Source organism: Rhineura floridana, chromosome 11 (genome assembly GCF_030035675.1).
Source record: "Rhineura floridana isolate rRhiFlo1 chromosome 11, rRhiFlo1.hap2, whole genome shotgun sequence".
NCBI classification, from domain to species: domain Eukaryota; kingdom Metazoa; phylum Chordata; class Lepidosauria; order Squamata; family Rhineuridae; genus Rhineura; species Rhineura floridana.
Window position 1 is genome coordinate 64,190,279 of NC_084490.1, and position 22,863 is coordinate 64,213,141.

Sequence of the window (22,863 nt, forward strand, 5' to 3'; positions counted from 1 at the left end):
TTGGAAACTATACTTCTGTTAATGCAGCCTGATATAGCATTTGCCTTTTTTGCAGCCACATCACACTGTTGGCTCATATTCAGCTTGTGATCAACAACAATTCCAAGATCCTTCTTGCATGTCGTACTGCTGAGCCAAGTATCCCCCATCTTATAACTGTGCATTTGGTTTCTTTTTCCTAAGTGTAGAACTTTTACTTCCACCCAGTTTTGTCATGCTGTGTCCCTATAAGTATCCAATTGCATACTATGGTTGTACAATACTTCCTTTACATTTTAAGTATGCCTTGGGGTAGTCATGGTTCTCCATTGTTTTCATCCTGAGGGGCAGATAGGCTGAGAAATGGTGAGTAGCCCATGGTCATCCACTACACTTTATAGCTTATTTTCATTTTGAAAAATTAATTAAAACAATTTACATGCAGGCAAAATTTATTAAGCGGATTCACACAATATGTGTAAAGCACATCCAACTCACATTTAAAGCGCATGACTTCCCCTAAAGAATTCTGGGAAGTGTCATTTCCCCCTCACAGTTATAGTTCTCACCACTCTTAACAAACTGCAGTTCCCATGATTCTGTGATGGGATTCATGTGCTTCAAATGGGTGTTGAATGTGCTTTAAAGGAATGGTGTGGATCTGCCCTAGGTATGATGTTCATTCAAGAGTGAATTGAAAAGAACAATTTTAAAAGATACTTCTTACTCTTACTCATTTTTCAGACCTCTTTCTGAAGTAAAGGGTCAAATCTGTAAAAACATTTGGAGCAGCCACATTAAAAGATAAGGGCAGGGTATTCCAGGCAGGGGGTTGCCAACCCTGCTTGGATATGGATGTCTTTGCAGAAGAACCCTAGTCAAGGTTTACCAACAGCACAGTCCAAACTATATCTACTTAGAAGTCAGTCCTGTTGAGTTCTATGGGGCTTAATCCCTTAGTAAGTGTGTTTAGAATTGCAGCCTTCAGGAGCCTCCATCTTTACTCCCCAAAGCTCCCATCTAACATCTCCACAACACTAGGCTCCTTTGTCTCTGCTGTGGCCTTCTGATGACTGCCCTAGCCTGAAGGCACTTAACCCTTCTTGCTGAAAGCAAGTAGACTAGATAAAATGTTCCCTACCCAGGCTCATATATATAAAATATAAACGGCATTTTGTCAAAAGTATTTTTGTCTACATTTTATACCTCATCCTTGGTTTTCCAAGCTTGGCATGGAATGCTTCTCATACAGAATTAATTTGAAATGCTGCATATTTATTATCATAATCATCATATTCAAAATAAAAGATATATGTACCGCCTTCAAGTTGATTCCAACTTATGGTGACCCTATGAATAGGGTTTTCATGAGGCTGAGAGGCAGTGACTGGCCCAAGGTCACCCAGTGAGCTTCATGGCTATGTGGGGATTTGAACCCTAGTCTCATTTTGTTCTCATAACAACCCTGTGAGATAGTAGGTTAGACTGGCCCAGGCAGGGTTATTCAGTGAGCAAATAGGATCTCTTTTAATTGTGCTATCGACCTGCTTACTTCCACTCTGACTGGGGGATCTTGCAGCATGGGGAAGAGATGGGGGCACATCACAGCTGAAGTTCACCCATATAGGAGCATTATCTCTTGTTTATTACAGAGACGCCTGTTGCAGGTTTTGCTGCTGAGAGCAGCAGTCAGTTAGTGCGGCCACTTGAGTCACAGCTTGTTGATCCTGAGGAGGCAAAACTAGAAAGTGAGGTTCAGAAAGGAGGCCCTGTGCACGAGGAGGAGGAGGGCATGAAGCAGTGCCAGTTGCCCACAGCCACATCTGCAGAACAGCAAGTACCATGGTTTGGCTTTGAGAAAGCTTGTACATTTGTGAGCCAGAGTGGGAAAAATGTTGTTGTACGATGCAATTACTGCCTTCCAAGGATCAAAAATCTGAGATCAGCTGTTTCCTCCTCATCCAATGTGAAGAAACATTTTGAGGTAAGCCTTTGTCATGCTGGTCCTCAAAGAGTGTCCATTGTCTATTTATGTTTAAATTGTGAAGTTCCTCTTCCATTTTTTCTTGGATTCATGCTTTGTTCTTCTTCCTCAGAGGGCACACCCTGAGAAGCTGAGAGCAATTGAAGAAGCAATAAAGGCAAGGAGACGTGGCCTTCCTGAACCAATGCATGACACCCCTCCTCCCAAAATGCTGAAGCAGCAGCAGACAACCCTTGAGAGGTGGGGATCTGGCAGGGATCTGCTTCTTCTGGCAGCCTGCGTGCACCCTCGCTTCAAACTAGATCATAAGAACATAAGAAGAGCCTGCTGGATCAGGCCAGTGGCCCATCTAGTCCAGCATCCTGTTCTCACAGTGGCCAACCAGGTGCCTGGGGGAAGCCCGCAAGCAGGACCCGAGTGCAAGAACACTCTCCCCTCCTGAGGCTTCCAGCAACTGGTTTTCAGAAGCATGCTGCCTCTGACTAGAGTGGCAGAGCACAGCCATCATGGCTAGTAGCCATTGATAGCCCTGTCCTCCATGAATTTGTCTAATCTTCTTTTAAAGTCATCCAAGCTGGTGGCCATTACTGCATCTTGTGGGAGCAAATTCCATAGTTTAACTATGCGCTGAGTAAAGAAGTACTTCCTTTTGTCTGTCCTGAATCTTCCAACATTCAGCTTCTTTGAATGTCCACGAGTTCTAGTATTATGAGAGAGGGAGAAGAACTTTTCTCTATCCACTTTCTCAAATGCCATGCATAATTTTATACACTTCTATCATGTCTCCTCTGACCCGCCTTTTCTCTAAACTAAAAAGCCCCAAATGCTGCAACCTTTCCTCGTAAGGGAGTCGCTCCATCCCCTTGATCATTCTGGTTGCCCTCTTCTGAACCTTTTCCAACTCTATAATATCCTTTTTGAGATGAGGCGACCAGAACTGTACACAGTATTCCAAATGCGGCCGCACCATAGATTTATACAACGGCATTATGATATCGGCTGTTTTATTTTCAATACCTTTCCTAATTACCGCTAGCATGGAATTTGCCTTTTTCACAGCTGCCGCACACTGGGTCGACATTTTCATCGTGCTGTCCACTACAACCCCGAGGTCTCTCTCCTGGTCGGTCACCGCCAGTTCAGACCCCATGAGCGTATATGTGAAATTCAGATTTTTTGCTCCGATATGCATAAGTTTACACTTGTTTATATTGAATTGCATTTCCCATTTTTCTGCCCATTCACTCAGTTTGGAGAGGTCTTTTTGGAGCTCTTCGCAATCCCTTTTTGTTTTAACAACCCTGAACAATTTAGTGTCATCAGCAAACTTGGCCACTTCACTGCTCACTCCTAATTCTAGGTCATTAATGAACAAGTTGAAAAGTACAGGTCCCAATACCGATTCTTGAGGGACTCCACTTTCTACAGCCCTCCACTGGAAGAACTGTCCGTTTATTCCTACTCTCTGCTTTCTGCTTCTTAACCAATTCCTTATCCACAAGAGGACCTCTCCTCTTATTCCATGACTGCTAAGCTTCCTCAGAAGTCTTTGGTGAGGTACCTTGTCAAACGCTTTTTGAAAGTCTAAGTACACTATGTCCACTGGATCACCTCTATCTATATGCTTGTTGACACTCTCAAAGAATTCTAATAGGTTACTGAGACAGGACTTTCCCTTGCAGAAGCCATGCTGGCTTTGCTTCAGCAAGGCTTGTTCTTCTATATGCTTAGTTAATCTAGCTTTAATAATACTTTCTACCAGTTTTCCAGGAACAGAAGTTAAGCTAACTGGCCTGTAATTTCCGGGATCCCCCCTGGATCCCTTTTTGAAGATTGGCGTTACATTTGCCACTTTCCAGTCCTCAGGCATGGAGGAGGACCCGAGGGACAAGTTACATATTTTAGTTAGCAGATCAGCAATTTCACCTTTGAGTTCTTTGAGAACTCTCGGGTGGATGCCATCCGGGCCCGGTGATTTGTCAGTTTTTATATTGTCCATTAAGCTTAGAACTTCCTCTCTCGTTACCACTATTTGTCTCAGTTCCTCAGAATCCCTTCCTGCAAATGTTAGTTCAGGTTCAGGGATCTGCCCTATATCTTCCACTGTGAAGACAGATGCAAAGAATTCATTTAGCTTCTCTGCAATCTCCTTATCGTTCTTTAGTACACCTTTGACTCCCTTATCATTCAAGGGTCCAATTGTCTCCCTAGATGGTCTCCTGCTTTGAATGTATTTATAGAATTTTTTGTTGTTGGTTTTTATGTTCTTAGCAATGTGCTCCTCAAATTCTTTTTTAGCATCCCTTATTGTCTTCTTGCATTTCTTTCAGGCCACCACCCATACCAACAAGTAAGAACATTAGGGAAGCCCTTTGGGTGGATTACTCCAAGGGAAATGTTGTCTCAAGGGAGGCATCAGAGGGCTTAAGGTGGTAGGCAGGGGCTGGGCCTTTTCTTCCTGGGGCTCCTCATCACAACCTTGGGTTGCTGCAGGTAATCCTTAAGGGTCTGCTGTGCTGCCCCATGAGTGTGGTGACTTGGTCACCTTCCTACCTTCCATGTCATCATCCACAGGCTCAGGCTGGACCCTGAACCAGGGGACATGACAAGCATCAGGAAATGAAGAGCAGATGATGGTTTCCTAACATATATGTGTTAACATATCCTCTCTCTTTCTTAGATACACAATGGAAGCCTTGTTGAAAGCCGAAATAAAGATGGGTGTACTTAATGAGGACAGTGATCAGTCTTCAGATAAAGACCAGGAAGGAGATGACTTAGAAGATGACTTCTTTAACTTTCTGCCCCAGGGCAAGAAGTCAGCAGTGGACACTGCTGAGGAGGAACTGGTGAGGTACCTGAGGTCTCCCAGCAGGGAAGTGTCATCACTCCATGGCTTTCCACGTGTGCTGTGGTGTTTTTTGCAGCACAACACAGGCATGCCTTCAAGCGCCACAGTAGAACGCCTGTTCAGTACTGGTGGCAACGTAATGACTGTAAAAAGACATTCCTTGTCTGACATGCTCTTTGAGCATCTTGTTCTTTTGAGACATAACAGAAACATATTATAAAAGCATTTCAAGTGTAAAATTTGATTTCAAGAGTTGGGGTATCTTCATTGCTTGGGGGGATGTGAGATTCTGTTATGCCATTATGTTAATCTTATGGATAATTTTTTTTATTCTACTACCCCCTGTGTGTGTGTGTTTATTTTTAATATTGTTTTAGGCTTCTTAGATGTGCAGCAGCCAAGGCCAGCACCTTGTAGGAGTTTTTTTTTTAAAGTTACTGAAATGTAATTGTAGTGATTACTTTTGAGAAAAAGTAAAGCAATCAGTTACTTTCAGAGCAATTGTAATTGTAACGGTAATTACTACTTTTTTGGGCCAAGTAATTGTAACTGTAATTTTTAAAAGTAATCTTCCAAGCTCTGTGATCAGGTTACAGCAATTTCTTTGGTGTGGAAAGGAGGGTGCTATGGATTCCTAGATGGCACCCAAATTCACCTAAAGCAATGGGTGGCTAATCTGTGGCCCTTCAGATGTTGCTGGATTCCAGTGCCCATCAGCCCTAGCCAGCATAGTAAAGAATCAGGAATTATGGGAGTTTTAGTCCAGCAACAACTAGAGGGCCACAGCTTAGCTACTCCTGACCTAAAGCAAATTCAAAGCACATCTGGCAATTCTTACTCAGATGAAATATCTGCAAACATTTGAGGGAAGCCAACATTTTCTCGAGGAGGTTTTGCACATCCATCCATACCAGCATTTGGCAACTTTGACTTTGCCAGTGAGGTTTTCACCACCATTGGCATTACATTATGCAAATACTAAACATAAGAGAAAATATTAATTACGGCCCCTTATAACCACAAGTGAAGCTGAGGGCATTAGCTTCCCCACTTCCAAAGTTGTGACATTTGTGGCTTTTTCCTGAGGTAGAATTATTTCTTTGCGTAAAAACCTGTGATAATCATGGCGAGCTAAGATCACCCAGGGGAAATCTAAATTTGCTAAAGTGCACGGCAGTTTTATCCTCCTTACTCGTAATAATTTTTTAATATTGGAGTGCCTGCAACACAAAAGAGTACACAAATTTCCAGTGAAATGACTTACGATTAGCTAAAGGGCATGGTGTGAAGTTAGTGAAAGAATAACCGTATGCTTCTGTGTAACATCTTGTAATTAAATGAGGGAAATCAGGAGTTTCTTGGGTGAAACTAATCTACCCATTAATCTTAGCCACAGTAACCTAGTCACAGCTGTTGAATAAAACTACTCAAGGGATACAAACTCCCACTTGATTTCATGATATCCGTTCTACCTAGAGTTTCCTTCCTTCCTTCTTTTTTTTGCAGAATAGCCTCTTGAGGGCTTTAAATTAAGATCACAATGGATTTACGCAATGCTCACATTCACATGTTGCGCTAAGTTAAACCTGACTTAACGCAAACATGCTGGCTTCCAATGAGGAGATCACAGCTGCTTTGCTCCTCCCTGAGCTTTTTGGGTCAGTGTGGTGCAGCAGCTAAGCCAAGGTCTGACTTAGAGAGCTTTAGCATGATCTTGGGTTCAGATGATATGCTAACTCAAGCCTAGGCTTACCTGCCATCCCACACTGGCCTAATCCTGGGAAGATGGAGACTCTTTGGGTTGGTGGTTCCTGTGCATGTGAGATAGACAAGTTACTCATTCTGCATGGAGCCACATTTTCTCTAAAGGAGCAGGTGCATAGCTTAGGGGTACTCCTGGATACATCTCTGTTACTAGAGACCGGAGTGTCCTCTGTGGCTAGAAATGCCTTTTACCAGCTCTGTCTGGTTTGCCAGCTATGGCCATTCCTGGACAGGGATAGACTGACCACTGTAATCTATGTAACATGTGTGTTGGTAACCTTGAGGCTGGATTACTGCAACACACTCTATCAAGGACTGCCCTTGGGCCTGGCTCGAAAGCTCCATCTGGCGCAGAATGCAGCACCAGACAGCTGAAGGGGGAACAAGGCTGACAACAGGTGACACCTTGTTAAAACATCTGCATTTACTACCAAGCCAGGTTCAGGGTCCTTGTATTAATTTACAAAGCCATAAACACTATAGCTCCAGGGTCCCTTAGAGACTGCCTGAACATTTATATCCCAGCTGGATCACTGAGATCATCTGCAGGAGTTTCACTGATTGCCCTCTGAGTTGGCAAAAGCTCATTTGATATGGAATCAAGCCTTTAGTGTCATCAGCCCAGTCCTGTGAAATGCTCTGCCAATACAGATTCAGCGGGCACCTGCTATTTTAACTTTGAAACACCTGCTGAAAACGTTTTTGTGCTGCCAGTCTTATGCGGGAAATAAATAATATTTTTCCCGCACTCATTGTCAGTTATTTCTGATATTAAATTCTGGGGAGGAGCAAAGTAGGTGCAAGATTCTCTCTGAGAGCCTGGGCATTTGCACAATGGTAGTAAACCAAATTCTGGCTTACTGTGACCAGTGTCAAAGCCATCATGGCTAGACTTGGGACATTCAAATCTGTGCTCTTCTGCTCATTGTGGGGAACAGCTTACAGCTGCAAAATGATTTTCTCCCATGATGCAAGGTGATTTTAGTGCTGAACCAATATTTTCAGCCAAGTTTATTTATTTCTTTTTCTTTCAGCCATGGGGGAGGGACAGGTTGGATGCTTACTTTACTTAAGTGTAGAAGGTGGCCAAGAGCTTTGTTCTCTGTTTTATTCTTCCTTTTAACCTTTTTAAAAAAAGCCCAAGCCACTCTCAGCAGCACAAGGGAGTCTATAGCCTCCTGACCCAGCAGCAGCACTTTGTGGAATGCCCATGAGAAAATAGGATATCCTCCCATGGGCATTCCAGGAAGCATGGGCAGTCTGGGCGGAGATGGCAGTGAGTTGTACAAAGCTCTTTTTTCAAGCAATCATGGGGAAATGCAGGAATGGCAGCCACAAGCACACACTGACAGACACAACCTCAAGTGGGTAGTTAGAAGGTAACAGGTTAGGAGGCTAGATTGACATGAGCAGAGCTTGGAAAAGTTACTTTTTTGAACTACAACTCTCATCAGTCCCAGCCAGCATGGCCACTGGATTGGGCTGATGGGAGTTGTAGTTCAAAAAAGTAACTTTTCCAAGCTCTGGACATGAGGATGATGTACTCTTTGCGAATGTTGTTGACTTGAGGAGGGGCCACAGGATGTGTTGAAGCTGGGCTTCAGAACCGTTGATCTTTTCCAGTCCCATCATTCCATGTTACAGTTAGGATGTCTCATGGGATTTCTGTCTCTTAACCTGAAATGGTCTTCTGTGAAAGTCACTGATAAAACAGTCAAGTCATAAGAGCTAGGGAAACTTTTTACTGATCCTGGAGGTGTATGGTTGAATCATCCTGGACCAGGTACAAAGTTTCCATCCCTTTGTGGTTTTCTTACTTCAAAGTTCTAATATAAGACTCTGTTCATGTGATTGTTCTCAGGTACTAAAATCAATGGTGCATATTAGCTAAAGTATTTGGGGTGAGGGAGGGGAAAAAAGAAAGACTAATGGCAAGACTCTGCAACCATTAAAATATTTTAAATTCCTATGAAGCCTATGCTAGTTCAGTACTTAAATGTGCTTTTTCTAACTTCAACTACTTCTTTTGTGTTTGGCTACTGACTTATGCATCAAGCATATTTGGCTTTGTGGGTCAACTACCCAAGTTATGACTCACCAAGTCAAATACAACCCATCAGCCATATATAGTGCGATGGATGAACCTCTTGTTTGTGTTGCCTGCCAGGCCAGAAAACATGCTGTGTTCAGCTTTGTGACACACTTTGTGCAGTCCTGCTACATAAATGTGCAGCTGGTTCTTTAAGATCAAGGACACTGCAAGGTACTTCAAAGATTCAGGGAAAGGAAAACAGGAGAAGAATGCAGGAGAATCCTGGTAGGGATTTCCCTAGGTTGTCTAGGGCCACTTTTGAAGCCTGAGATCATGAGTCTTGTCTCACATTCTGGGTTAGAAACAAGGGCCTGCACAATACAGGGAAGTAAAGAGGTAACACTACCAAAAATGCTTGGGGGGTGGGGTGGGAGTGGGAGTTCTTCAGCTCCAAATGACAACAGAGCACATTTAAGCAGATGAATTTGGATTGATTCAGAATTAAGCTGAGCTTCTTCCTGGATTTGGAGAAGTAGTTTGGCTTCTGAATCAATACAATGCAAGCCATGGGGATCCTTATACTGTCAGATCACTGGATTATGTAGCCCAGTAGTGTCCACTGACTGAGAAAAGGGCTCCTTTTCAGCACAGGTACCTGATATTCTTTAAATGGAGATGCCAGACAATGAATCTGGGTCTTGAGAATGTACTGCACTATCTATTATATGGTGTTTTTTTTAAAAAAAATGTATAGCAGAGTGGAGATGAGAGCTGAGTCCAGAGTCTCTGAGTTCAAATGACTGTTCTTGTCTCCTGGGTGTAAAGGGCCAGCTAAAGATCACCCCCACAGTGAGCAGCTCAGGGGTTATGTGCCCTGCCACCTGTCCAGCCGTGGGCAAGCTGCATAGTCCCAAGGAGCCCAGTTGCTCCCCCAGCTGGGAGTTGCAGACAAGGAAGGGGCTGGCTTCTGCAGCTGTGGCAAGCTGAGCTGGCCCTAGCCAGCTGGGAAGGACTAGCCTCAGAGGAAGGAAATGGTAAACCCCCTATGAAGACTGCTTACCATGAACACCCTATTCATAGGGTTGCCATAAGTCGGGATTGAAGGCAGTCCATTTCCATTTTCAATACCCTGTAAGAAAGAAACAAAATTTAAAGTGAGCTTGATAGCTGGGGCACTGGGCTGAAAACAACACAATGAAATTTAACAGGGACAAGTGCAAAGTTCTACATCTACGAAAAAGAAACTAAATGTATTATACAGCCACGGTATAGCTAGCGTGGATTTTTCACATTCCGCAATGTTAAATCGAAAATTCCCCCATCCTATACTGCTGCTTCCTATAAGCTCATTCCAAAACAAAACCTATAGTCCTGAACTCAGAAACACTTGCTTAGCAACCGTTTAAATTTTCATGGTGATACAAAAAACAGTCACAGAGAATAGAGAGTTCAAAGTCTAAAAAGAGGAAAAAAACCAGAACCCTTTTGGACTTTTTTCTGTCAGAGTTCTCATAATCTGTTGAAATTCATTAAAAACCAGCCATGTTCACAGAGTACCTGTAATCCAGAGAGCCTTCGGGCTTAGGGCGGTATATAAATTAAATAAAATAAATAAAATAAATAAATTACTGACCTTCCACCATACTCTGTCCTTCATCTTCTGCAGTTTAAAAATTAAAAAAACATGCTTGAAAAGAAAGAAAAAGGAAAAGAAATGCACGACAAAAACTAAAGCTCTCACTATAGCGGAAAACGCCCAATTAACTTCAAAAGAGAATGCACAAGGAACGTCAAATATGGAAAATAAGCCAGATAATCTTAATCCTACACTGCAAATTCAAGAGGCGACTACACACGATCAGATAACAATGGATATGGACAATATTAAATCCTCTCACTCAATTCAAAATGATAGGTTGTGGGATTTAACGTTAAGCGACAAAAAGTTGGCAATAATAAACTTTCCAAAACCAAAAGGATACCTAATGCAGAAAGAAAGAAAGAAACATCTGATAAAGATTGTGAATGAATCATCTCCTGGACTTATTCAGATGAAAGATATTGTAAATATTAGATATCTTTTTTATAATTATATCACTGCGAGAGCTATAGTAACTTTCTTGTCGAAAGATAAAACAAGTGCATTCTATGGTAAGAGAGAATTGTTATTAGTGCATAATATACATATTGTAAGAGTTTTTGAAAATATAGCCCCCCCGCAAAGATTAATGGTACCTACTTTTAATACTAACAAACTTCCATCTTTACCTAAAGAAGTAGAGCGAGATGCGAAGTCGACCACGCCGGATATAAAAGAGGTGACAAACAGAGAGGCAAATCAATTCTTACCGGAAGAGCTAACTTTATTAGGTACCTTTGCCACCTTGTCTCCCGAGGCAAAGGCAGAAATTTGGACTAAGCTTGAAAAATTAATGATAGCATTAAAGGAAATGGAACATAACGATGAAACCCAGAATGTAGATACCTCCCGATACAAGAAAAGTATAAATCATGAGACACCTGAGCCTACAGGGTTTAAGCAGGACATTGAAAGTGAGAAAGACATCCCTCAAATCCCAACAGGAGCTAGAGAATTAGAACTACAATTGAGTAAGCCAACTATATTGAGACAGAATAATACTGTGAGATTGATAGAGAACGTAAGCCCGGAGTTAACCCTTCCCCATCAAAGTAGCAAATGACAAAATGGAAACTTAAAATTTACCACCTTGAAGATCTTATCGTGGAATATTGCAGGATGGGCTAACAAAGCTACTGATACATCGTGCACGAAATTTCTGGAGCAATTTGATATATTACTCCTACAAGAAACTTGGGCAGTGGGTGAGATGGGCTTAGATGGATATTCGGCATACCAATTAGAAGCCACCCCCAGTTTTAGGGGAGGCTGCCCAAAAGGTGGATTATGTACGTTTATATCAACGGTAATCAATGTTCCTATTATTAGGTGTGAACCCTTAGCTGAACTGGCTATTGCTGTAATTTTAAAACTGCCGAGGTACTCTGTGATATTACTCAATGTGTATTTTCCCCCAAGTAGATATAAAAAATCAGGCATTAATAAAATTGCCAAGCTGGAGTGATATATAGTTAATCTAACCTTACAACATCCAGATGCATTATTAATAATAGTCGGAGACTTCAATGCCAGAATGGGTCCAACAGATGAAGCTTTGTTTATCAAATATCAAATGACATACCTATGGCATACCTATCTAATCTCACTTTACCCAAATGGCGCAGAGCATTCACATTGGCAAAACTTAATGTCTTACCATCGGCGCTGTTAGAGGGTAGATTTAAAAAAGTGCCATATAATGACAGAAAATGCCCATGCGGTAACGATGAAGTGGAAACAGTTATGCATGTTCTATTACATTGTCCCTTTTATTGTGATCTCAGACACCAGCTAATCACTCCCATCTTAGATTCACTACCCGGTAGAAGCGAAACATTTTATGTGGAACTCCTTTTGGCCGACCAATGTATTGCTGTAACGGAGAAAACTGCTAAATTTTGTGCTATAGCCATTCAATGTAGGAAAATCTTGTCTATGTGAATGTTTTAACTTTTTAAGATGGTTTAAATTGTTTTTAAATTGTCTATGCTGAAATTAATATTTGTATGTTGGAGTATTTTTATGCTTTTGGTCTATGACCGCAATAAACTTTATTACATTACATTACATTACAAAAAAATGCCTGGCTGATTTTTAATTAATTTAAGAAATTTTGCATTGAACTGAATGAAAATGTTGGGCATGCTCAGTAAGAACCAACTGTTAGTGTTCTAAAAGCCGGACTCTCAGCTGCTGAGCTTGCCTAATCAGGGGGCCACACCCACCACAGACCTTTATTTCACTTGAGAGTCATGGTTTCCCCAAAAGAATCCTGGGAAGTGTAGTTTGTGAAGGGTGCTGAAAGGATTTCCCTCTTCCACTGACACAGCTCCAGTGGCCAGAGTGGTTTAACAATCAGCCACTCTGATTGAAGGTCTGTGAGGGGAACAGGGTGTCTCCTAGCAACTCTCAGCACCCTTCACTAACTACACTTCCCAGGATTCTTTGAGAGAAGCTATGGCTCTCCAAAGTGAAATAAAGGCCTGGTGTGGATGTGGCCAAGGACAGCTTTGGTTTAAATTTGGTAGGAGGCTACATGTGCCTGCTGTAGAATAAAAAGATGAGGGAAACCCTGAAAAGCAATGATATTGTTCACAATGTTTTCCTTTTGCTCTCTGCTATCTTTTTGGTGCCTTTTGAAGACTTTTCCTCTTTTAACAAGCCTTTTAATTTGAGACCTATCCCAGTTTGTGTCTATGTTGGAATTGCTTTTAATATGTTTTCTTTAATAATGTTTTTGACCCTTTTTTTAAAAAAAAGATGTTTTAAAGCTTTTTTAAAAATGTTTTAAACATTGTTTTGTTTTAATGTATTTTTATGATGTTTTAAAGTGTTTTTATCGTTTCTTTTTGCTGCCCTGGGCTACTGCTGGGAGGAAGGGTGTGATATAAATCAAATAATAAATAAATAAATAAAGGAAAAGGGCTTTCCTTCTGCCCAGTATCCACCCACCCCATCTCCTCCCCCTCCCCCTGCCCCTCCCCCAGGTCAGTGTTGAAATATGACCTGGGAGACCAGGGTTCAAATCCCCACACAGCCATGGAGCTCACTGGGTGACCTTGGGCCAGTCACTGCCTCTCAGCCTCAGAGGAAGGCAATGGTAAAACCCCCTCTGAATACTGCTTACCATGAAAACCCTATTCATAGGGCCACCATAAGTTGGGATTGTCCAGAAAGCAGTCCATTTCCATTTTCAAACATGATTGCACAGAAATAAATCCCATTGTATGCAAAAACTATCAAATGATCAAACCTACCCTCCCTTTTCCTCCCTCCTATCCCCTCCCACTTGCCCTTCCCCTTCCCCTTCCTCTGCCCCTCCATCCCCATCCCCTTCCAATCTCCTCCTTCTCCTTCTCCCTGTCATACTGCTCCCCATGGTCAGTTTTACCTATCTTAAGCATGATTGCAAGGGAGTAAATACCATTGAACTCTATAAGCATGCAAATGATCAAACCTGCACTCCCCTACCCCTTCCTTTCCCCCCCTCCAATACGCTCCTTCCCCCTCCCTCTCCTCTCCCTCCCTCTCCTCCTCCCCCCATGGTCAGTTTTTCCTATTCTAACCATGATTGCATAGGAGTAAATTGCATTGAACGCACTAAGCATGCAAATGATCAATCCATTCTCAGCAAACACTTATCTCCTGGATTGAAAAGTAGAGAAATTCACTAGCAGACAAAAAACCTTGCAGTTTAAAAACGTACCTATAGCCCTCAGATATTTCTACCAAACTTTAAAAAGTAGGGGAATTGGGCAGCTATACTGAATGTACCAGGGGACCAGGAGAGCTGACCTCCTCTCTGAGATATTGGACTGCCCTACAAATTTGTCAAAATACAAACACCATTTGCTTTGGTCTTTCACGGTCCAATCTACTTCCTGTGTAGCTTGGAAGAATTTGGTAACATGTGCCTCTGAGTGAGTGATGGCAACACCTGCAATCTGGCCAAATAATAGAAAGAAGACATGTGCTGTGCTGATCTTGTTTTAGCAGGGAGGAAGCAACATTATGAAGACAGTTGATATAGTTCAGATGGTCACTTTAAATATATCTGATTTACTTTGCAGTTTTAGTGAAGTTTCCTATAGGAAATCATTTTCTTTTGTTTCTATTTCTGTGAATATGTGAAGTACAGCAACACTGTACTTACACTAAAAAAAAAAATCCAAACATAATTGTGGAATAATGGCACTGACTATTCTGCAGAATAGTCTCCAGTGGACATCAGGAGTGTCTCAGTTTGCACAAGATAAAACAGTGGGAGGTGAAATATATTCTAGCAAAATTCTAGGTGTGGTCTGTGTTTTTAATTGACCATGCCCACCTTTCCTTAAATGAAGTGGGTTAAACATAGCAGGCTGAAAACATGCATCCTCTTTTTTCCAACAGCTAGAGTCATTGCTGATGTAGCAACATATTGTAATCAATCTGTTTTTACATCAAACTGCAGTTTCAGATTCCACTGTTAATGCACCCAAAATAGAAATAGAACATAACCTCCAATTTGAAACACAAGCGGCTATCTTCACCATCATATGGCATTGACCAATGAAAAGGCTTTGAAATTAATAAAAATAAATTTGACACCCTGGACCTTGTTTTCTGTGTGGAGGGGGATGATGGTGATCTTGGTGTGGAGGAACTTTCTGTAGTTCCTTTGTCATGGACAGATCACTACCTGGTGGGGTTTAGACTCACTGGGACTCGGAACCTCTGCAGGGGTGGGGGACCGATTAGGATGGTCCGCCCCAGAAGGCTGATGGATCCGGATGGTTTCCTGATGGCTCTTGGGGATTTTCCTGCCACCTCGGCAGGCGATTCTGTCGAAGCTCTGGTTGACCTCTGGAATGGGGAAATGGCCAGAGCGGTGGACATGATCACTCCTGAGCATCCCCTCTCACGAAGTGGAGCCAAACCAGCCCCTTGGTTTACCAAGGAGCTGGCGGTGATGAAATGAATGAGACGGAGACTAGAGCGACGTTGGCGGAAGACTCGGAACGAGTCTGACCGAACACGGGCTAGAGCCTCCTTGAAGGCTTACTCCGTGGCAGTGCGGACAGCAAAGAAATCATTCTTTTCTGCCACCATTGCATCTGCAGTGAGCTGTCCAGTGGAGCTGTTTCGAGTGGTCAGGGGTCTTTTACATTCTGGCCCCCGAGAGGGTAATATAGATCACTCAACAGCCCGCTGTCAAGAGTTTGGACAGCACTTTGCAGATAAAGTCGCTCAGATTCACTCCGACTTAGATGCTATAATTGATACAGTCTCAGGGGATGTAACCTTGGCTCCTGTCCGTCCAATAATGATGGATTCTTTTCAATTTGTACAGCCCGAGGATGTGGACAAGATCCTTGGAGAGGTGAGAGCCACCACATGTCTGCAAGACGCCCTTCCTGGCTTATAAAAAGTGCCAGAGAGGGACTGGCTGAGTGGGGGGGGGAGTGGTTAATGCCTCCTTACACCAAGGCAGAGTTCCAGGTTGCCTAAAGGAGGCAGTTGTAAGGCCTTTGTTAAAAAAGCCCTCCCTGGACCCCTCCATGATGGATAATTACCGGCCAGTGTCCAATATTCCATTTTTGGGTAAGGTAATAGAGCGTGTGATGGCCTCCCAGCTCCAGGGATTCTTGGATGAAACAGATTATCTGTATCCATTTCAATCTGGTTTCAGGCCTGGTTATGGGACAGAGATGGCTTTGGTCGCCTTGGTGGACAACCTATGCAGAAAACTGGACAGGGGGAGTGTATCCCTGTTGGTTCTGCTGGACCTCTCAGCGGCTTTTGATACCATTGACCATGGTATTCTTGTGGGCCGCCTTGCTGGGATGGGACTTGGGGGCACTGTTTTGCAGTGGCTCCATTCCTTCCTGGGGGGATGAACCCAGGAAGTGGTGCTGGGGGATTCCTGTTTGACCCCTTGGCCATTGACCTGTGGGGTCCCTCAGGGCTCAGTTTTATCCTTTATGCTATTTAACATCTACATGGAACCGCTGGGAGAGGTTGTCCGGGGGTTTGGGGTTCGGTGCCATCAGTATGCGGATGACACCCAACTCTATGTCTCCTTTCCACCTAATTCCAAGGAAGCTGTCTCGGTTCTAAACCAGTTCTAAACAGTTCTAAACAAAGTCTAGAGGGTCACATCACTCGAAAATGCTTGGAAGTTGTTTAAAAACACTATATTAGAAGCTCAACTGGAGTGCATACCGCAGATCAGAAAAGGGACCGCGAGGCCAAGAAGATGCCAGCATGGTTAACGAGCAAAGTCAAGGAAGTTCTTAGAGGCAAAAAGTCTTCCTTCAAAAAATGGAAGTCTTGTCCGAATGAAGAAAATAAAAAAGAACACAAACTCTGGCAAAAGAAATGCAAGAAGACAATAAGGGATGCTAAAAAAGAATTTGAGGAGCACATTGCTAAGAACATAAAAACCAACAACAAAAAATTCTATAAATACATTCAAAGCAGGAGACCATCTAGGGAGATGATTGGACCCTTGGATGATAAGGGAGTCAAAGGTGTACTAAAGAATGATAAGGAGATTGAAGAGAAGCTAAATGAATTCTTTGCATCTGTCTTCACAGTGGAAGATATAGGGCAGATCCCTGAACTTGAACTAACATTTGCAGGAAGGGATTCTGAGGAACTGAGACAAATAGTGGTAACGAGAGAGGAAGTTCTAAGCTTAATGGACAATATAAAAACTGACAAATCACCGGGCCCGGATGGCATCCACCCGAGAGTTCTCAAAGAACTCAAATGTGAAATTGCTGATCTGCTAACTAAAATATGTAACTTGTCCCTCAGGTCCTCCTCCGTGCCTGAGGACTGGAAAGTGGCAAATTTAACGCCAATCTTCAAAAAGGGATCCAGAGGGGATCCCGGAAATTACAGGCCAGTTAGCTTAACTTCTGTCCCTGGAAAACTGGTAGAAAGTATTATTAAAGCTAGATTAACTAAGCACATAGAAGAACAAGCCTTGCTGAAGCAGAGCCAGCATTGCTTCTGCAAGGGAAAGTCCTGTCTCAGTAACCTATTAGAATTCTTTGAGAGTGTCAACAAGCATATAGATAGAGGTGATCCAGTGGACATAGTGTACTTAGACTTTCAAAAAGCGTTTGACAAGGTACCTCACCAAAGGCTTCTGAGGAAGCTTAGCAGTCATGGAATAAGAGGAGAGGTCCTCTTGTGGATAAGGGATTGGTTAAGAAGCAGAAAGCAGAGAGTAGGAATAAATGGACAGTTCTCCCAATGGAGGGCTGTAGAAAGTGGAGTCCCTCAAGGATCGGTATTGGGACCTGTACTTTTCAACTTGTTCATTAATGACCTAGAATTAGGAGTGAGCAGTGAAGTGGCCAAGTTTGCTGACGACACTAAACTGTTCAGGGTTGTTAAAACAAAAAGGGATTGCGAAGAGCTCCAAAAAGACCTCTCCAAACTGAGTGAATGGGCAGAAAAATGGCAAATGCAATTCAATATAAACAAGTGTAAAATTATGTATATTGGAGCAAAAAATCTGAATTTCACATATACGCTCATGGGGTCTGAACTGGCGGTGACCGACCAGGAGAGAGACCTCGGGGTTGTAGTGGACAGCACGATGAAAATGTCGACCCAGTGTGTGGCAGCTGTGAAAAAGGCAAATTCCATGCTAGCGATAATTAGGAAAGGTATTGAAAATAAAACAGCCGATATCATAATGCCGTTGTATAAATCTATGGTGCGGCCGCATTTGGAATACTGTGTACAGTTCTGGTCGCCTTATCTCAAAAAGGATATTCTAGAGTTGGAAAAGGTTCAGAAGAGGGCAACCAGAATGATCAAGGGGATGGAGCGACTCCCTTACGAGGAAAGGTTGCAGCATTTGGGGCTTTTTAGTTTAGAGAAAAGGCGGGTCAGAGGAGACATGATAGAAGTGTATAAAATTATGCATGGCATTGAGAAAGTGGATAGAGAAAAGTTCTTCTCCCTCTCTCATAATACTAGAACTCGTGGACATTCAAAGAAGCTGAATGTTGGAAGATTCAGGACAGACAAAAGGAAGTACTTCTTTACTCAGCGCATAGTTAAACTATGGAATTTGCTCCCACAAGATGCAGTAATGGCCACCAGCTTGGATGACTTTAAAAGAAGATTAGACAAATTCATGGAGGACAGGGCTATCAATGGCTACTAGCCATGATGGCTGTGCTCTGCCACCCTAGTCAGAGGCAGCATGCTTCTGAAAACCAGATGCCGGAAGCCTCAGGAGGGGAGAGTGTTCTTGCACTCGGGTCCTGCTTGCGGGCTTCCCCCAGGCACCTGGTTGGCCACTGTGAGAACAGGATGCTGGACTAGATGGGCCACTGGCCTGATCCAGCAGACTCTTCTTATGTTCTTATGTTCTTATGTTCAGTGTCTGGTGTCAGTGGTGGACTGGATGAGGGTGAACAAATTGAAGCTTAATCCAGACAAGACAGAGCTGCTCCTGGTCAGTCGTAAGGCGAATCAGGGAATAGGGATACAGCTTGTACTGGATGGGGTTATACTCCCCCTGAAGACACAGGTTCACAGTTTGGGTGTGCTCCTGGACTCAGCATTAAATTTGGAGTCCCAGGTTTCTGCAGTGGCCAGGAGTGCTTTTGCACAATTAAGATTAGTGCGCCAACTGCGCCCGTTCCTTGAGCTGTCTGATCTGGCCATGGTGACACATGCCTTAGTTACATCCCGTTTAGATTACTGTAACATGCTCTACATGGGGCTGCCTCTGAAGACTGTTCGGAAACTTCAGTTGGTACAATGTGCTGCAGCCAGAATGCTAACTGGGGCTGGTTACAGGGACCGTACTACCCCCGTTAAAAAAGCTCCACTGGTTGCCAGTCTGTTTCCGGACACAATTCAAAGTGCTGGTGATGACCTGTAAAGCCCTATATGGCTTAGGTCCAGGCTATTTATCAGACCGTATCTCCCTGTATGAGCCTGCCCGGGCCCTGAGATCCTCAGGAAAGGCCCTTCTCTCAATACCCACATCTTCTCAAGTACGACTAGTGGGGACGCGTGAGAGGGCCTTCTCGGTGGCTGCCCCTAGGCTTTGGAATTCCCTTCCTAGGGAGGTAAGAATGACCCCCTCTTTGCAGTCCTTCCGCCGACAAGCAAAGACCTTCCTATTCCAACAAGCCTTTGGAATTGAAGGCTAAGGATAGGGCGTGAAGGGTGCTGCACTGCTAATGTCTATTATATCATTTTTAAACTAGTTTGAACTTTTTTAGCTATATGTGTGTATGTTTTTAATATTGGAAATAGTTTAATCTTATTTTAATGTAGACTTTGTATGTTTTTAATTATATGTATTTTTTATCTGGAAGCCGCCATGAGTTCCAGTTTTGGAAAAATGGCGGGGTATGAATAATAATAATAATAATAATAATAATGCAAAAATATAATTTTGGTGATGGCAGGTGTTGCCACCACTCACCATATGCTCAGAGGCACATGTTACCAAATTCTTGCAAGCTACACAACAAGTGGATTGGACTGTGAAAGACCAACCCAAATGGTGTTTGCATTTTGGTAAATGTGTAGGGCAGTACAATATCTCAGAGAGGAGTTCAGGTCTCCTGCTCCCCTGGTGCATTCACTATAGCTGGCCAATTTCCCTGCTTTTTAAAGTTTGATAGAAATATCTGTTGACTATAGGTATGTTCTTAAACCGCAAGGTTTTTTGCCTATTAGTGAATAGTTATAAGATGGTGGGTATTTGTCTCAGCAATACTACATGTGAGGAGGATCTTGGAATTGTTGCTGATCACAAGCTGAATATGAGCCAATAGTGTGATGTGGCTGTAAAAAGAGCAAATGCTATTTTAGGCTGCATTAACAGAAGTATAGTTTCCAAATCGTGTGAAGTACTAGTTCCCCTCTATTTAGGGAACTCTACTCCTTTGAAATGAGCCCTTATTTGAATTTTGCAAAGCAGTTCAAATGTGACAAATGTTGGATGTGACAACCAAACATTGTTTACAAAAATGCATCTATTAGGAGAAGGTGTGCATAAAAATGAACATATGAGTGAAAATAACATGCAAAAATGCATTGTATGAAGAGAAATGCTTTCCAAAATGTGTTTATTAGGAGAAATTTGACTAATTAAATGCTGGTGAATTTTCATGAGGATTTTTTTAATAAAAAATTCTCAAATCACCGCAGAAATGTGGAGAACTGAATTTAATATTGGAAGCATAAGAAACTGAGAGAACCAAAACTGACAGATCGTTCCATCCCTAATCTAGAGAAACTGTACCTTGCTGCTGTAACACATGCCCCCAGGCTAGATTACTGTAATGCATTCTATGTGGTGCTCATCTTAAAGACAGTTCAGAAACTTCACTTGGTGCAGAATCCAGCAGCAAGAATGCTTGTAGGATATTACATAAGCATATTAATACACCAAGATTTGTTCTTTGTTTACAGCTTGCGGTTTGTTGGAAGGACAACTTTCTTCAAATGACATAGAGGGTGTGTGTTGGTGTCTAAGGAAAAGCAGTTACCAGAAAGTGGGGAGGGAAGGAAAAAAGGAGAAAGAAACTGAAGATTGTGGGATGGGCAGCTATTTTGATAAGATGTTTTAAATCTTGGATGTGTGTCCTATGTAAAGACAATTTTGAAAGAACCAAGGTAGTTTGATAATAAACAATTTTAAATATATTTGCAAGTAAATGCCATTACATGATTTTAGCAGAAATATTAGAAGGGGGTTTGGAGATTATTCACAGAATATAGCTGTCGTTAAGGTCAAATGAGCCACAAAGGAGATGGCATTTGCCTATTCAGCTCCTGCTACAGCAGGCGGTAAGATGACCAAGAAAGCTAGACTGCATTTTATAGATTTCATAACATTTTTCTATAGCAGTAGGAACACTTTATGTGCACTAGAGAATGAAAATGAATTCTAATGCACATCAGGATCGTTGGTGTTTGAATTTCCTTAACATAAAATCTGATCCGGCAACTGCTCTTGCAGCTGTTGCAAACAAGCCCACCCAATCATAAGCATTGTGTGTTTCACTCATCCACTAGAGAAGTTAGAGGCAATAGACATGAGACATTTTGGAGACTGTATTAACAAATTGTATAATTTGCTTTGCAAATTCAAGCTTTTTTCAATTTTTCGGTTCTGTTGGACAGAAGGTGTCTTCCACCATTGCTGAGACAAATATTATTATTATTATTATTATTATTATTATTATTATTATTATTATTATTATTATTATTATTATTATTATAGTGAGTTTCAGTGAGTTTCTCCACTAAATGAAAAGCAGAGGGAACAAGTGTCCTCCTTTTACAGAATGTAAACAAAACACAGAAATGTAGGATGTGGTCATTCAATACATGCCACTGTCAAGACCTTGTCTGAAAGCTTGAATGTAACATGGCTCTCAGACAAAGAACTGTGGGATGTCATCTTGTTCAGAGACGAGGCCTTTGTATGAGTGGAAAACCTTGCTGTTTCATTCCTCAGCAGCTGCAGCTGATTAGATCTTTGAAGACACCAGTTTATCTTCTGGGAGACTAGTAAGTACCAAGGTCAACTTGGCCTGAGAATAGAGGGGTGTACATGCCTGTTAGGTGCAAAGGAATGAAGAAGAGTTGCCTCATAAGAAAGCCGCCTGGCTAATTAATATGGTCTGTTACTCGGGTCTTTTCCTTAAGTATGGGGAGAGAATCTTCAGCCTTTGGTCCCCTGGGTTCCATCTTGCATAGGTGGTTACCTGTGTGGGTTCCACTGCCTTTATTACCCATGCTATGCCTCTCTGGAGAGAGGTGTTACTTTACAACTACTACCTGTTCAGTAAGTATAGAATAAGTTAGTTAGTTTTGCTATTTTCTGTTTGTGTTAGAACTCTCTGATCATTTGTACTTTAACTGGCCCTGTTCTGGGTGTGGGTTTTAAGGAACTGTTTTGCTGCTATTAATTGTGCACATATTTTTATTCAGTAAAGCCACTTCTTATTTACCTATGTGTGTTCATTGCTGGAGGAGAATTTGGCTCTGAATCTGGTACCTTGGCCACTGGCCACTGATTACCATGTTTTGGATTTGCTCGGGGCTCCAGGACAAGGAGTGCCTGTTTGGCTCTTGTCTTGTGGAATCCCTGGCAGGGTTGTTCCTGTGCTCTGGGTATCCCGACTCAGAGCGGTTAAACAGATTAAGGGGTGGTGGCAGTCTACCTACCCTGCAGGGTTGGTGTTGGATTACTCAACCTTGGCAAGGGGAGATATTTTGCCAGGATCAATTGCCCTGGGTGGGGAATTGGGTCTTGGGTCTGCACTGAGCCCCTGGTTTGGCGCTTCTGCATGACAGCCACAAATGTTATGGATTAGAGTTAGATAAAGTAATAATAGCACAACATTGATCATAAGGCTGTTACGGACATATAAAGATTTCAAAGGAAAGAGAAGGCAAGAAGAATCCCCCCAATTTTTATAGTGGTACAAACTCTGCAACCCCCCCCATCCTCTAGTACTCACCACCGTTGTCCGTCTGTATCACTTTTGGCCTCCTTTTGTCGGAAGGCAGAGCTGGGGTCCCAATCCTGGGGAGCTGGATCCCGGAGAGTTGGGAGAAGAGTATTCGGATGG

At 42.5% G+C, this 22,863-nt stretch overlaps 1 long non-coding RNA gene across 1 annotated transcript in view; it reads right to left on the minus strand.

Moving 5' to 3' along the window:
• The window catches only part of LOC133366303 (uncharacterized), a 41,093-nt gene that overhangs the window by 12,745 nt on the left and 5,485 nt on the right, over positions 1–22,863 (minus strand). Inside the window, exon 2 of the long non-coding RNA XR_009758377.1 lies at positions 9,671–9,739. This is a non-coding gene — a long non-coding RNA (uncharacterized LOC133366303). The remainder of the gene's footprint in view (positions 1–9,670; positions 9,740–22,863) is intronic.